Source organism: Balaenoptera borealis (genome assembly GCF_965194805.1).
Source record: "Balaenoptera borealis genome assembly, chromosome: 12".
Classification (NCBI taxonomy): Eukaryota; Metazoa; Chordata; class Mammalia; order Artiodactyla; family Balaenopteridae; genus Balaenoptera; species Balaenoptera borealis.
This window is the reverse complement of record NC_138869.1, coordinates 31,640,413-31,654,917: the sequence shown is the minus strand read 5'-3', so window position 1 is coordinate 31,654,917 and position 14,505 is coordinate 31,640,413. Positions and strand designations below refer to the sequence as shown.

Sequence of the window (14,505 nt, the reverse complement as noted above, 5' to 3'; positions counted from 1 at the left end):
TTTTAATTTGGCAGTCTCGTTAGAACCTGTATTTTGAGATCTCTGTGTTTTGAATCTTTCTAATAAGAATGCTAAATTTGGGAGTTTGGTATTTCTCCCCCAAATAGAGAAATCTTGATGTATATTTCCAAATTCAAACCTGGCATCTTACATTTTGGTATTGAAGAGGTATTTATCATTGTTTCAGCAGTGATTCAATGCCAGGTATGGTACCAGTTGCTACATTAAATATATAAGATGAATATAGTCAGCTCCTGCCCACTAGGAGGACCTCACTGTCACAGTGCCATGGGATAATGGCTAGAAAGACATAAGTAGAGAAAGTTTTCCACTTGTAAAAGGCTGTGGTCTGACTTGGTGCTCATAAACTCACCTATTCATTTTCCAGAGTGATAGGATGTGAATGACCTACAAGTGCATGTGTAGGCAAGGCTAATTTCTCTGCAGTTGCTGTAGCTTTGATGCCAACTTACTCCACACACTAGAATAATTTTCTAACACTTTCCATTTTTCATTATCTTTGTTTCTTTTTTCTTCTGGATCATGTGCCTATTATGCTGGGTTGTTTTGGCTCTCTCACTGCCTTTGCTGTGATTAGATATGATGAGGTTCTTATGTTTCCAAAACACCAAAGCAAACACAAACCTAGCAGACACATGGTCGACCAGGGAACCATATATTGGCTGAGAGGATAGGTTGCCTGCAGGTGGTCCTGTTGTGGCTCATGGGCATGATTATGGGTGCTACATAGTGTTTACAATTATTTTCTTCAGTTAAATATGGAAGATTTTACATAAAATTTTCTAATGATGTTGCAGTAATCAAGATCTGAGTAGTGACTCTCTGTCTCCTTTGGAGGGGGTGTGAATTCCCATGACAACACAGCCTCTAGGCGGTTTTCTTCATGACTTCCTGTCAACATGACCTTGAGATCATGACTCCAACCTGGACCCCAGTAACTTTGACTAGTGCCTGACATCTTTTGGTTACAGACAGAGTTGAAGGTCAGTCTCAGTGCTGAAATATAGTGAGCCAGGTTTCCCCTGAGTGCTTTGTGTGAACACTGGTAAAGGAAGGATCGCCTCCAGGTATGGAAGAAAACAAATCATGGCAGCCCCACATGGTTTTACGCGTTTGGGCCCACACAGTGCTAGAAGGCGCATTCACTTCATAGCTACTCCTGACTGGAATATTTATTACAGTTTTCCAACATATGTTAGTAATGCATCTCGATGAAGGAACATCTTTATTCTAGTTCACACACCTTTAGACTAGCAACCTTCTGAAAGATATAGGGGAAAGGAAGGGGAAAGTCTGATTTTAAAGGATTTTTAAAATAAAGAAGTTCAAACATGAAATTGGCGAGGGATGGAGATATTTGTTGTTAAACCACTAAAGAGAATAAATAAATGCTTGTTTATCTAATTTATGTTAGTACAAAGTTAATTATTTTCTGTTTGTTAAAATAGAATGTCCACTATACTAGTTAGCCTGATTTGGATTCCTGTAGAAATGTAAATGCCAAAAGTTATTAAAATGCTCTCTTAATATATTATTCTGATAACACTCTACTTGGGTTATCTGTTTGAAGAAGTAAGAAATGAAAACCTAGGTTTATAGGACAGTTGAAATGACAGTGGAATGATAAGGCAATTTGTCGAAGGATGCTTTGCTTTGAAAATAACTCAAAAAGATTTAAATAGCTTTGATTTAAGGTTACAAATTTTTGTCGACTTAAGTTGGGATTACATCCTAATACACCCGTCGTAAGTTTAGAATATCTTAAGTGGAAAATGCATTTAATACACCCAAGTTACCGAACGTCATAGCTTAGCCCAGCCTCCCTTAAACGTGCTCAGAACACTTGTATTAGCCTGCAGTTGGGCACAGTTATCTAACACAAAGCCTATTATTTTAACAAAAAGTCTAACACAACATGAAGTTTTGACTGTCCCATGGAATTTACTGAATACTCTACTGAAAGGGAAAAACAGAATGGTTGGGTACAGAATGGTTGTACGAGTATTGGTTGTTTACCCTTGTGATCCAGTAGCTGACTGGGAGCTTCAGCTCACTGCCCTGCCCAGCGTCAGGAGAGAGTATCTCACCATATCGCTAGCCCAGGAAAAGATCAAAATCTGAAGTAATGTGTGTCACTTTCACACCATCATAAAGTCAAAAAAGTCATAAGTTAGGGACCATCTGTATAGAGCAGAGAGTACTCAATCCTCAGATTGACCTTTACCTTTAACTTGACCTAAATTCTTTTCTTTTAATATATTTTGGAGTATAGTTGATTTACAATGTTGTGTTAGTTTCAGGTGTACAGCAAAGTGAATCAGTTATACATATGCATATATCCACTCTTTTTTTTATTTTTAGGTTCTTTTACCATATAGGCCATTGCAGAGTATTGAGAAGAGTTCCCTGTGCTATACATAGTGTGTATATGTCAATCCCAATCTCCCAATTTATCCCTACCCCCCTTACCCCTGGTAACCATAAATTTGTTTTCTACATCTGTGACTCTACTTCTGTTTTGTAAATAAGTCCATTTGTACAAACAATAAATGCTGGAGAGGGTGTGGGGAAAAGGGAACCCTCCTACACTGTTGGTGGGAATGTAAATTGGTACAGCCACTATGGAGACCAGTATGGAGGTTCCCTCAAAAACTAAAAATAGAATTACCATTTGACCTATATTTTTTTAGATCAAGAATCTTCTATGATCGCCCTCGGAATTGTGTTCTGATTTGGTTTTTCTTTCTTCCAATCTGTTTCTTCATCATTCCTTTTGGAACACGTCCCTCCATTTTCCCACCAGCATCAAAACGTCTTCGAACTGTGCACCCTTATTAATGGCTTTCAGTCTGATGCTCATAGAAGTTTGGGATCCCCAAACTTTTTATAATTTTGATTACTGTGGTTTTATAGGTGTGATTTTTGTGGGTTGTTTTTTTTTTTTTTTTTTTTGAGGAAGCGCATGATTATCTTTGAACAGGTTACGGGGAGGAAACCTCAGGTGTTTTACTACCCAGTTGCCACTGTTATTTGAATGCCAGAAATTTTATTTTTATTGATTTCCTGATTCCATTGAACTTTAGAATTATAAATGCATGATTCTTTAAGAGCATCTATATTTAGAAACTTTTCTTGAGTGGTTTTCTTTCCAGCTTCCTTGTTAGACCCTTTTGGGTTTAATCACTTCTGAATCTTTGCATCAGACACAAAGATAAAATTTTTATCACGTCTGCATCCAGAGGCCCAGTCAACAGCATATTTTTTGTACATTTAAGAAATAAATAAATTGATTTTTAGGTTGTCTTAAAGTATTTCTTTTTGACAACTTATCTTCACCAACTCCATTGAGGCTTCTTCATTTAATGTTATCGGTTCTGCTTCTTCTGGGAGGATTGAGCCCCTTTGCACAAGTATTTGCTTTTTTCCTATTTAAATTTCTACCCACTATCTGACTGCTGTCGTTTGGTTTTCTCTAATGTCTGTCACTCAGTCATTTGGGCCTTTTTCACTTCTGCCCTTCCTTCATTGTTGAAAGCAAACTTCAAAACTCAAATGTTTCAAAAGTTGCTAATGCATTCTTTATATCATGTTGGTGGTACCGACTGCTTAATTATTTTTCTCCATCTGGAGAGGCTTAGTAATTAAATGAAATGGCAGCACCTGGGATTATTTATAGATGTTGAGAAGGCAGGAGGAGCTCTTGATGACTCACCCAGGGCTGGCAAGGATGCCTTTTTCTCCACTTCCCTGGATCTCACCTGTCCTCCCCCCACCAAAGGGAGATGTGATTTGTCCTTCCTTTAACCCCCTGTTTCTCTTAGCTTTCCATCTTGCATTCAAGCTGTTATTTTACTTGCTTTCTTCAGCCTCTGTACTGTGAGATCATTGAGGACTAGGAGTACTCACTTACTCATCACCGGCATCTCTTGCAAGTGACTTCCACTGTGGCTTGATTGTACAATTACTTAGCTGAACTCAGTGGAAACATATTTAGGCCCTACAGTCTTGATTGGAAAGGAACAAGCTGATAACATGGTAGCTAAGGAGTATTAGAAACAGGCACTAGGGAGTATAGGACCTGAGAATACTAGAATACAAACTTTCGGAGGTGGAGGTCCATGTCTTGTTCCTCTTCTCCCTGTATCCCACCATCCACCTTTCCCTAGCTCTCACATCAGTGTCTTGACCTCAGTTGTTGTTCAGGATATATGTACTGAGTAGGACTAAGTTACAGGAAACCTTTCAGGATCCCGCCACGAGATTAATGATTTGGGCTTTGGAAAAGGAAGGATATGTCTAGGTGGCTGTGTAAGCTTCAGCTAAGAAAGGTGGTGGTTGTACAGAAGTATAAGGCTTTTGAGATGGTGAAGGACATTGAACATGAAGTTTCTCAGACTCCTGATCCATTGAGGATGGGGCTTTGCCCGGGGGTTCCATTGGGTCTAACATGCTTTTAAAGGGCTGTATCTCTGCTTATGCCTATAGGTGGGAAAAAGCATCAGGGCTTGAAACTTCTTAAAGGTGTAGTGCATTCAGAGGCCTTAAAGGAGTGTGTTAGTGCCAAGAATATCTGGCTATATCTATGTCTGAGAATGTTTTTATAAAGTTTCCCACCAAAATGGTTTCATCTCAGTAGACTGTGGGTGGAGAAGCTTTTTTGGATTATTCTGCTATTTTTCATTCTAGCTTGCCTCTGTCTTTTTCTTGAGCATTTCCTTCCTAGGGTTAGTTTCTATATATTTCAGTGCATCTGTATTTATGTTTTTTTGCTTTTTCTTGCTCTTGCTGTGTCCTTGCTTATGCTAACTCATTTGCTCATTCTGCAATATGTTAAGCACCTTCTTTGTGCCATTATTCATGAACATTGCAAATGTATCCTTAGAACTGTAGCCTGCCCTCAAAGTAGTTAGAGAACTATAAGTTTTGAAAAGAGTTGGCCTTTGAATTCTTTCTTTAATAGTAGCATCATTTGGGGACTTCCCTGGTGACACAGTGGTTAAGAATCTGCCTGCCAATGCAGGGGACACGGGTTCGGGCCCTGGTCCGGGAAGATCCCACATGCCATGGAGCAACTAAGCCCGTGTGCCACAACTACCGAGCCTGTGCTCTAGAGCCCGCGAGCCACAACTACTGAGCCTGCATGCCACAACTACTGAAGCCTGTGAGCCTAGAGCCCGTGCTCCTCAACAAGAGAAGCCATCGCAATGAGAAGCCTGCGCACCACAACAAAGAGTAGCCCCCGCTCTCTGCAGCTAGAGAAAGCCCGCGTGCAGCAACAAAGACCCAACACAGCCAAAAATAAATAAATAAGATAAATAAATTTAAAAAAAAATAGTAACATCATTTTGTCATTGGGAGATAGGGGAGGACAGATCAAGTCAGGTAGATAAAATATCAAGAGTATAAGAATTATATCTTTATAGATCTGTATAATTTCAAAATGATAAATATTTCATTTTAAGGGTATGAATTTCCTATTTATGAGTTTTAAAACTGGACTCTCCTCCATTTTTCTTTTTCCTCCCATTTTTCTACAAAGCAAAACACCACTCTTAAAGTATAAATCATCCTTTTTATTTATGGTGACCTAAAGTCATCTTTTCATTTTTAAAACCATCCTAAGGAATCTTTTTCTTTAATGAAGAACACATTTTCTATCATGGCTGGAGATAGTTGGCATTTTTTTTTTAACTCCTGACTGGTCCTGTTGGCAACAAGGGCCTCTACTCCAGAGAATAAAGGGGGGAGGGAAGGAAAGGTGCGGAGAGAGAAACAAGAAGGAGGAGGAGGAGGAAGGGATGAAAGGAAGGAGGGAGAGTGGGAGGAAAGAAAAAAGAAAATAAATAGTAGTTATACCCACTACCAAACACCCACAGGAAAAAAAAAAAAAAACAAGAACCGGTTTTGAGTCGGAGACTATGTGAGTTTGTGTTGGGGAGTCGTGATTGGTTTTTACAACTTCCTTCTTAGACTGCTTTTTGGGATAATTGAGGTAAACTAATATGATTCTTAATTTATTCCTTTCCGGTTGCTGCTGTTTGAATATCATCCTTCTCACATTTTCCACATCCTGGTTTTATCTAGTTATAAGTTCAATTCTTTCACTACATTACCTAGAAGTGTAATTTCAGAATGTTTTGGGCTGATTAAGAAGACTTTGTTTTTATACACACACAAAAATTAAAATACATATGTTCCAATTAAACTATTTTAACAGCTAATTGATTTCATAGGACTTACCACTAAGTGAAGGCCAGAGTCATCTTTAATGTTCGGGTGCAATTTTAGAACAGATTTGTGGATGTACGACATTGAATTTGTAGCCTATCAGGTGTTTTCAGTACATCTCCTGTCTTCCAATGGCCTGTAATTCAAATTTCCTCTTAGTGGACATTACAGAGGACTATAATTGACGAAGCATTACATAATTAAGAGACTTGAAAAAGACCATGTGAAAATCTTCTTTAATTAAATCACTGTACTTCAAGGACAGTTACCAAGTACTTTGCCTTTGTACATCACTAAATGATAGTTTAGAATCTATCATTTAGTTTAGAATTTAGTTGTTTTGGCCATTAGTTCTAATATAAGTCTTTCAATCTGATTGTCATAGTCTCAGATAAAATACTAGGAACTCTATAGTGATCCCATTAAAATGACAGAAGTGAGACTGGCTGTCTGAGAGTTAAGTGGTTGACCGTGGTCCCATAGCTCTTTGAAATCTACTAAGCCAAGAATTCTAGTTTTGTGACTCCCAATCCGGTTGTCTCATTTTTCTTAGCTTTGGTCTTCCAGAAGTATAATCTAGTAGATGCCTCAGCTAATTAGTTCTCTTGGGAGAACGCTATGCACAAAGCACTTTGCATCCCAAGGTTAGAAGCTAGTGACAACTCTTCTCTCCTTCTTTTCCTTTAGATAAACTAGTTGAAAAGATGCTTCTAAATAGAATACAAACAGTACTAATAAAAGTTACCATTTTTGCATGTAAAATGCTAAAATGAAGCGCCCACATTAAACATTATCTTATTTAATCTTCACTGGGACCCCCTCAAGGTGTCATTATGTCCGTTTTACAAATGCACAAGGTGAGGCATGCAACTTTTTTCAATATAAATTACCCAGGATCACATCAGCCAATAAATGTTGGAGCGAGTATTTCAACAGCAGTAGGATACCTCCAGGGTCTGTGCTCTTAGTGGAAAACTGAATCAGAAAAGTTGGCTCTTCTGTTGGAGAAGGTAGAGAAAGAAGTATGTATCCTTGGTTCCAGTTATTATCATGTGTATATATGTGCTTCAGGACCCCTCTTAATTTTGCTGGTACCCAAACAGTTATTTTCTTGTAACTAAAAATTGTGTTCTTATTCTTTTTGCCCATAATTAAAACCTTTTATCCTATTCTGAATTCCCTTAGACTCTGTGCCTGTGATTATTTTATAGATTTGATGACAGTGTTTTTTCTTCTGCTTCCTCCCTTTTATAAAAAAGCTATAAAGAGTATTGAATGAATGGTGTGGTTAGATGAGGACGCTGTGAGTGAACAGGGTTAAGATTTAAACAGTCATTTATTAACTTTTTTAATGGCAGTGGTTCTTATGGGAAGGAGTGCAGGGGATTTTGCCCCCAGAGGCCATGAGGCCATGTCTGGAGATACTTTGGGTTGTCACGCTGGGGTAGTGGTGCTACTGGCATCTAGTGTATAGAGACTAGGGGTGCTGCTCAAAATTCTACAATGCTCAAGACAGCCCTCCACAACACAAAATTATCTGGCCCAAAAAGTCAGTGCTGACATTGAGAAACCCTGCTTGGTTTGAGCACCCCAGAAGGTTTTGATCTCAATAGATGTGGGCTGGGAGGGCTGTTTGGGTTATCCTGCTAGCTGATGGCCACAGGAATAACTAAATCATCCCATACCTGAGAATTCCCCTAGTCCCCTAGTCTCTGGCCAGCCAAGGTTTAGTCAACTGGATTCTAAGATAAGGCATAAAGACTTATATGCTAAAATATTTAAATCAACCCGTTTCTAGTTATTTCTGCTTCGCCTTGGCGGCCCCCTTAAATTAAAGAGCCCATGGGGATATTTGTTCCCAGACGCTGCAATGATTTTTGAAACAAGCACCATTTTAATAGAATACTCAATTAGACCTAGAAAAGTAAACAAAGGTCAGAGCATGTGCATATGCCTTTGAACGAGAAATCAGTGGAAGCTGGTTTGAAAAACTCAGAGATCAGGGAAACTCCCTGGTGGCGGTTATAGGAGAATCTGCCTCTGCAAATCACAGCACTGTCTCGTTCCCATGGTGTTGTAGAAGTATTTTCCCAGGATAGGATTTTAAAGCTGTTAATGCTGGTTTTGTTTTAGAGGCTTGTTATGGCTTCCCTCTGGAAAGCTTTTTATTCCTTGGCCATCTACGCATTGTCCCAGAGGAATGCTGAACTATCTTGAGCTGGATGAATCCCGATGTTACTCACCTGTGGTGCTGATACGTTGAGTTGCCTGAATGAGAAGCTTGCAATTCTCTTTTGTATTCAGGGTTTACATTAAAACTACCGTTTGTTTGTTTTCTTTGTCTATAGCATCTTAATATATATGGTACGTGTGTACTTGTCTGAAACCCAGAGCTTTTGTTTCTCAATGTGTTCTGGATGATGCCTGCCCATCTTGAGTGTACCTTTGACCTGTACTCCCAAAGCACATATCCTGTACACCACAGGCATTACATTTAAAGACAGACTGGTCTGCACAGATCCTTCGTATTTGGTGGAGATCCATTCAATTACTCTTACATGATGTGATAACAAACCAGGAAGAAACTTAATTTTATTTACGTGAGGCTTTTCCTGATTCCTTCTGTATCCACCTCTTCCTCTTAACACCTCGACCTTGTTAACACTGTTTAGTCAACTCTGGTATTTTTCAGGAATGCACTCCTGTGGTTTGTGAAGGAGAGATTATTGGGAGAACTTCCATAATACTTTAACCCTCCTACCTTTTACTTGCAAAAAGTAAGCGACCAAATGTGGTACAGTAAAAGGCACAGTATTGGGGGGCGTACGTTATTTCCTTTTTTTTTTTTTCTTTTTATTGGAGGGTAGTTGATTTACAATGTTGTGTTAGTTTCAGGTGTACAGCAAAGTGAATCTGTTATACATGTACATGTATCCACTCTTTTTTAGATTCTTTTCCCATATAGGCCATTGCAGAGTATTGGGTAGAGTTCCCTGTCCTTATTGGTTATCTATTTTATATATGGTAATGTGTATATGTCAATTCCCATCTCCCAATTTATCCCTCCCCCCTACCTCCGGTAACCATGAGTTTGTTTTCTACATCTGTAACTCTACTTCTGTTTTGTAGAGAAGTTCATTTGTACCTTTTTTAGATTCCACATATAAGCGATATCATGTGATACTTGTCTTTCTCTGTGTGACTTGCTTCACTCGGTATGACAATCTCTGGATCCATCCATGTCACTGCAAATGGCATTATTTCATTCTTTTTTTATGGCTGAGTAATATTCCCATTATTTCTTTATTAGGACTGCCTAGCTGTCTGTCTTTTGAGAAAAATAGTAGCATTGAATCCCCCTGTTTTGGGTTTTGTGCGAGTCATAAAACGTACCTATGGATTGCCTTGTCTGGACAGGTTTATACAGCAGATTCTGTTTTTCTTAGCCGTTTGCATTCTCTGAATATGTATTAAGTTATGTGATGTTTATGTGCATGCAAATTCCTAGGTAGCTGTATATAAAATCATACGTAGAGCTAATTAATTTAGATCTTGCTTATTTGGTATTTGGTTTGTCCAAAGTTGAGGTAAGCTGGGATTACCTAATTACGAAAGCATTAATTAGGCACAACAGTACTATAGATAGCATTGCAGTGAGAGGGACTGCTTAATCTCTCTGTATCAACTGGGTATTATCGACCAGTTTTATGTAGCATTCATTTGATATCAATCTTTTGGTTCTAACAGAGAATTCTTACATATGATATATATGTGTTTGGAGAGGGGTGCTCCTAAAATCACACCAGTGTGAACCACATATAATGAAATGAAAATCTCTATCTCTGAAATGATACCCAGTTTGGACTCTTAGATAATTCCATTTCTGGGACTTCTTGAGCTATAATCCTGAGGTCTTACTCAACTTTCTGCAGTGTTTTCCCCACAGCTTGGCATCCTTGAGCACCATTCTAATGAGGTTTCAGTAAATTATTTCTATTTTTAGGCACTCTCCAATGGTGGCTGCCAGGGACTAGTTCTGTTTTTTGTTTTTTTTTTTTTTTAACTGAACTGATTATAAGGTTTAGCGCCAGATGTCTCAGAAATGCAAGCAGCTAACTAATACAAAGCCAATTCCTAGATCATTCAGGAAGGGAAATGAATGTTTAGGACCACATCCGAACTTGTTGACCTGGCTACCCTCTTTTTTTTTTTTTTTCTTTTAATGGCAATCACTCTATAGCTTTGGTTCTTCTCTATTTTGTACTGTACAGGTAAAAGATGTCCTTATCCCACTAAAACAGTTCAGGCAGGTAAAATCCCAAGACTTCTAAAAAGAGATTTCCAATTTCCAATTCTCTATGAATATAAACAATAATTTTAAGAAAACAGTAGGTGATAGCTGTGGATCCTGGTCAAGTGGCTGTCGGCCAAGCATTCTACATACATTATCTCATGTAATGCTCCTAACAGTCCTCTGAGAAGGAGATTCTGATTCCAGAACTTTCCTCCAATGCTTAGATTCCCTTTGATTGTGAAATCAACGTCTAGGAAAGACGTTGGTAAGGGTTGGAATTTTGGAGTGAAAAGTTCTGCGCTAAAGTTCAGATTTGCCACTCACTGGCCTATTTGTTTGGACAAATCTGTTTCTTCCCTCGCTGACTCAAATTGCTTTGTCCGTGTAATGGAGATATTGATATCTGATTGGTTTGTTGTGAACTTCAAATGAAATCATGTCTAGGTAAGTGCTATGGACCAGAATATGAACCACTCCAAAATTTGTGATATTTTAGCAAATAGAAGTAAATAAGAATTTGGATGATGTTGATAATTAGGAACAACTGGAATTCAGTTGCTAAAATAATAGGGAATACTTTGAATGATTACTTCCCTGTATCTTAAAACCTGGCCCAGAATAGATACATTAAAATAATCATATTGCTTTGGGTACATCAAGTATATCCATCTTCCCAGTCTCCTTGCATTTTGGTGGAGGGTGCTTCAGCTCTCTGATTGCCTTGGCTGGGAGACAAGGTTCTGAAGTCTAAGTGTTGTTATTGGTGCTGTAACTCAGTAATTCAGGAGGAGATAACCAAATTCAGATTTCCTCAAGGAGCCTCTACACGTCTCTCTTACTACTTTAAAGAGGAGCTAAGGTAATTAGTTGTAACACCTTGGATGGTGAAGTAGGTATTTAATTGGAGCAGCCAGTCCGCTGGGAGAGAAACAAGTAGCACATTGACACGGGACCAGATGCCTGTGCATGGTGGGGAGGCCTCCTGCAAGCAAAAGGGCCCCATCAGCTCTTCCCCCAAGTGATTGCTTAATTCCTAGTAATGAATTCCAGTCCAGGGTCAAAGTTGTAAACCAGTCAGCCTTTATGTGGCTTTATTCGTGCTGGAAGTGTATCCTCTTGTATGAGGTCTCTTATTAGTGTCTGCTTGGTTAGAGGCACTGCCAGCAATAATGATGTGATTGTTAGAGATTTTTAAATACTATGGCACGTGAATGATTGTGCTGGCCATTCATTTCACCCGACCCCGTGTTCGATGTGGGCTGAAGGTTGAATTGTGAGTGGGAGATGCTTACCTCTTCTGCATTTTGGCAAATGTGACTCTGTGTCCCCCCCTTGTCTAAAGGGATGTGGTCAGCCCATACACATGCCCCTCCCTCCCTCCTTCTCTCTTGTGGTCATTCCATTGCCATCTTTGTTCATTCCCTTTGCAAAGCTGCAGTCAGCATGGTGTCCCATGTACAGTAGGCAGCATGGTGTCCGGAGAATTGAATAGAGCATGGACCCTGTCATCAAGGAGGTGACTACACACACACAAACACACACACGCACATGTAGGCTCTTTAAGACAAGAACCTTTGCTTGTTTGGTGTTACAGTCTCAATGCTTACCTCAGAGGTATTGGATGCAAGCAAGAGCCATTACTTAAGAGTCTGCCTGATGAAAGAAAGAGACTCTACATCTCACTTATTTAAGTCCCAGTTCTGCCCATCAGTAGTTGTAAACTTCAGTCACATTCACTTTACCTTTCTGTTTCCTAGTTTTCTCATCTGGCAAATGGAGAAAATAATGAGAGACCTGCCTTGGAGGGTTGTTGTGAGGTCTATATTAGTGAATACAGGTGAAACGAACATGTGCGTGGCACATAGTAGGTCCTCACTAAATGTGAGCTCTCATTATAATCTAAGCAATAGCAGGTATCGTCATGTATGCAGTGACAAAAATTAGTCACCGAGAGCAACAGTTACGCAGAAGGAAGAGTGAAGAACCTGCATCGTGTGAGAGAGGAAAGGCGTTCTCCCCTGAGCTGGGGTTGTGACACGTTACCTGTGATTTGTTTTTCCTCTTCCTCTCTAAACTTGGTGCTTGGCAAGAGCAGAGAACAGCTCTCCTCCACAGTGGCTGCACAGTGGGATCACTGAGCAAGCTTTAAATCGTCCTGGTGCTGAGTCCCACTCCCAGGATTTAGATGTCATTGGTCTGGGAGGTGGCCTGAGCAGTGGTCTTTCTCCTTGCCCTTGCTCATGTGATTCTTAGGTGCAGTGCACAGCCAGTGACTGGCTCTCGGGGCTCCCTTGGGTTCCCTGAATTGTCGTCCACCCCCACCCCCATCCCTGCTTCGGCAGCTGATGATTCATTTGGGCCTTACTTGGTGGTGTTCTCGTTTTCTAGAGAGAGTGTGTTCTCTACTGCTGACGCCCCAATGGCCCTCCCTCCCTCCACTTCTTAGGGTGACACCCGTCCCACTTGGATTCTGTTCTCAGTTTGTAGTGAACGGTTTCAGGAAGTGCCATTGTCTGTGGGTGACTCCACCTTGTCTTATTACCCAAGACGATGATTTTCTCATAGGTGTAGGGGAGCCTCGTCATCTCTCCCACCTCCTCGTTTGAGCCAGAAGAAACTCAGGTGTAAGATTTGTTAGTGATGGGCAGATTGAAGAAGGAGGCTGGGCCGGAGGCTCCCATGAGTCTACATGCTTCTCCCCGCGGAGAGGATGAACGGGCAGAGCAAGGCCAACCCGACTCATTAACCCAGTTGCAAGGGGTGGACGGGGGTCTTGGCTTGGCCGTCAAGGCTGCTTGATGCTGGAGGCCGGAAGCCCGGACGTCCCCTCTGGCCAGGGTGTGGCTGGGGGAACTGGGAAGACAGCTGGGGGGTGGGGGGAGGGCTGAGCTGGCTTTTCCTTTGAGTGACCCAGTATTTAGGGGAGCTTCCCTGACTTGGGGAGGGGCTAGTGGAGGGGAGCTGGGAGCAGGGCATTAGAGGGAATAGAGGGAGCTTCTCCCCAAGCACTTCTGAATAAATTTGTGTTGGTGCAAATGCCTGCTTCTGGTGAGCCCGGGGGGAACATGGGAGAGGCGAGAGTGGGTGTGTGTCTCCCCTGTTCGACCTCCTGCTCCTTCTATTACTGACCATATTAGGGAGGGAAGTTTCACGTGTCTCTGGCCAGTCCGTGCCCATTATCTCCTTTGATGTCTCAAACTTGTGCAGTAGGAACTTCTATCCCTAACCGACAAATGAGGAGACCAAGGAACAGACATACTGGATGATTTGCCCAAAGTCACACGACTCGAAAATGGTAGGATTGGAAGCCATTCTTCTTTACCCTGGAGGCTCTTCCTGACTTCCAACCTGAGTTTTATGCCGCTCCTCTCATTCTGGAAACGCCATCCGCCTGCTTTTTCTTCCCAGGAGTGTGGACCAGCATCCTCAAAGAGTTTCTGCTCAGCCCTTGGGGTGGGTTCCCTGGTGACAGTACTCGGGACATAAGGCAATGAGAATTTTAAGGAAAAGTCTTTTGGGGGAAGCTTGTGTTTTGGAGCCACTTCTCCTTCCAGCAGCTCTCTTAACATTTGGACGATGCTAAGGTGGTGAGAGCTATGTGTTTCCCACTACCTGCCTCTAAAGCATGTGATTTTGATGCACCGCCTGTGGAACCTCGCTCCGAGCTCGACATTGGATTTTTATGCTTGCTGCCACGCGGCTCCCTGAGTCTGGCTGCTTCAGTATGAGCTTGTGGATGTTCTCTGCTAGGATGTTCCAGGCACTGGCAGCACCTGCTAGAGATCTCAGGAGCCGAGCCAGGCCCCTCTCCCCCGCACCCGTCACCAGCCCGACGTCCCCACTGAGGCCATCTATAGCGCTGATGCTGAGAACTCACTCATGCACTGGGCCGAGAAGGCTGTTTGTCTTGTGAGACTGGGGTGGCTCAGGGCGTTCTCCGTTGGCTGGTGGACCCCTCGGCT

At 41.3% G+C, this 14,505-nt stretch overlaps 1 protein-coding gene across 6 annotated transcripts in view; it reads left to right on the top strand.

The window, feature by feature from the left end:
- Positions 1-14,505, top strand: part of PTPRG (protein tyrosine phosphatase receptor type G) — a 718,755-nt gene that overhangs the window by 492,778 nt on the left and 211,472 nt on the right. The window lies entirely within an intron of this gene.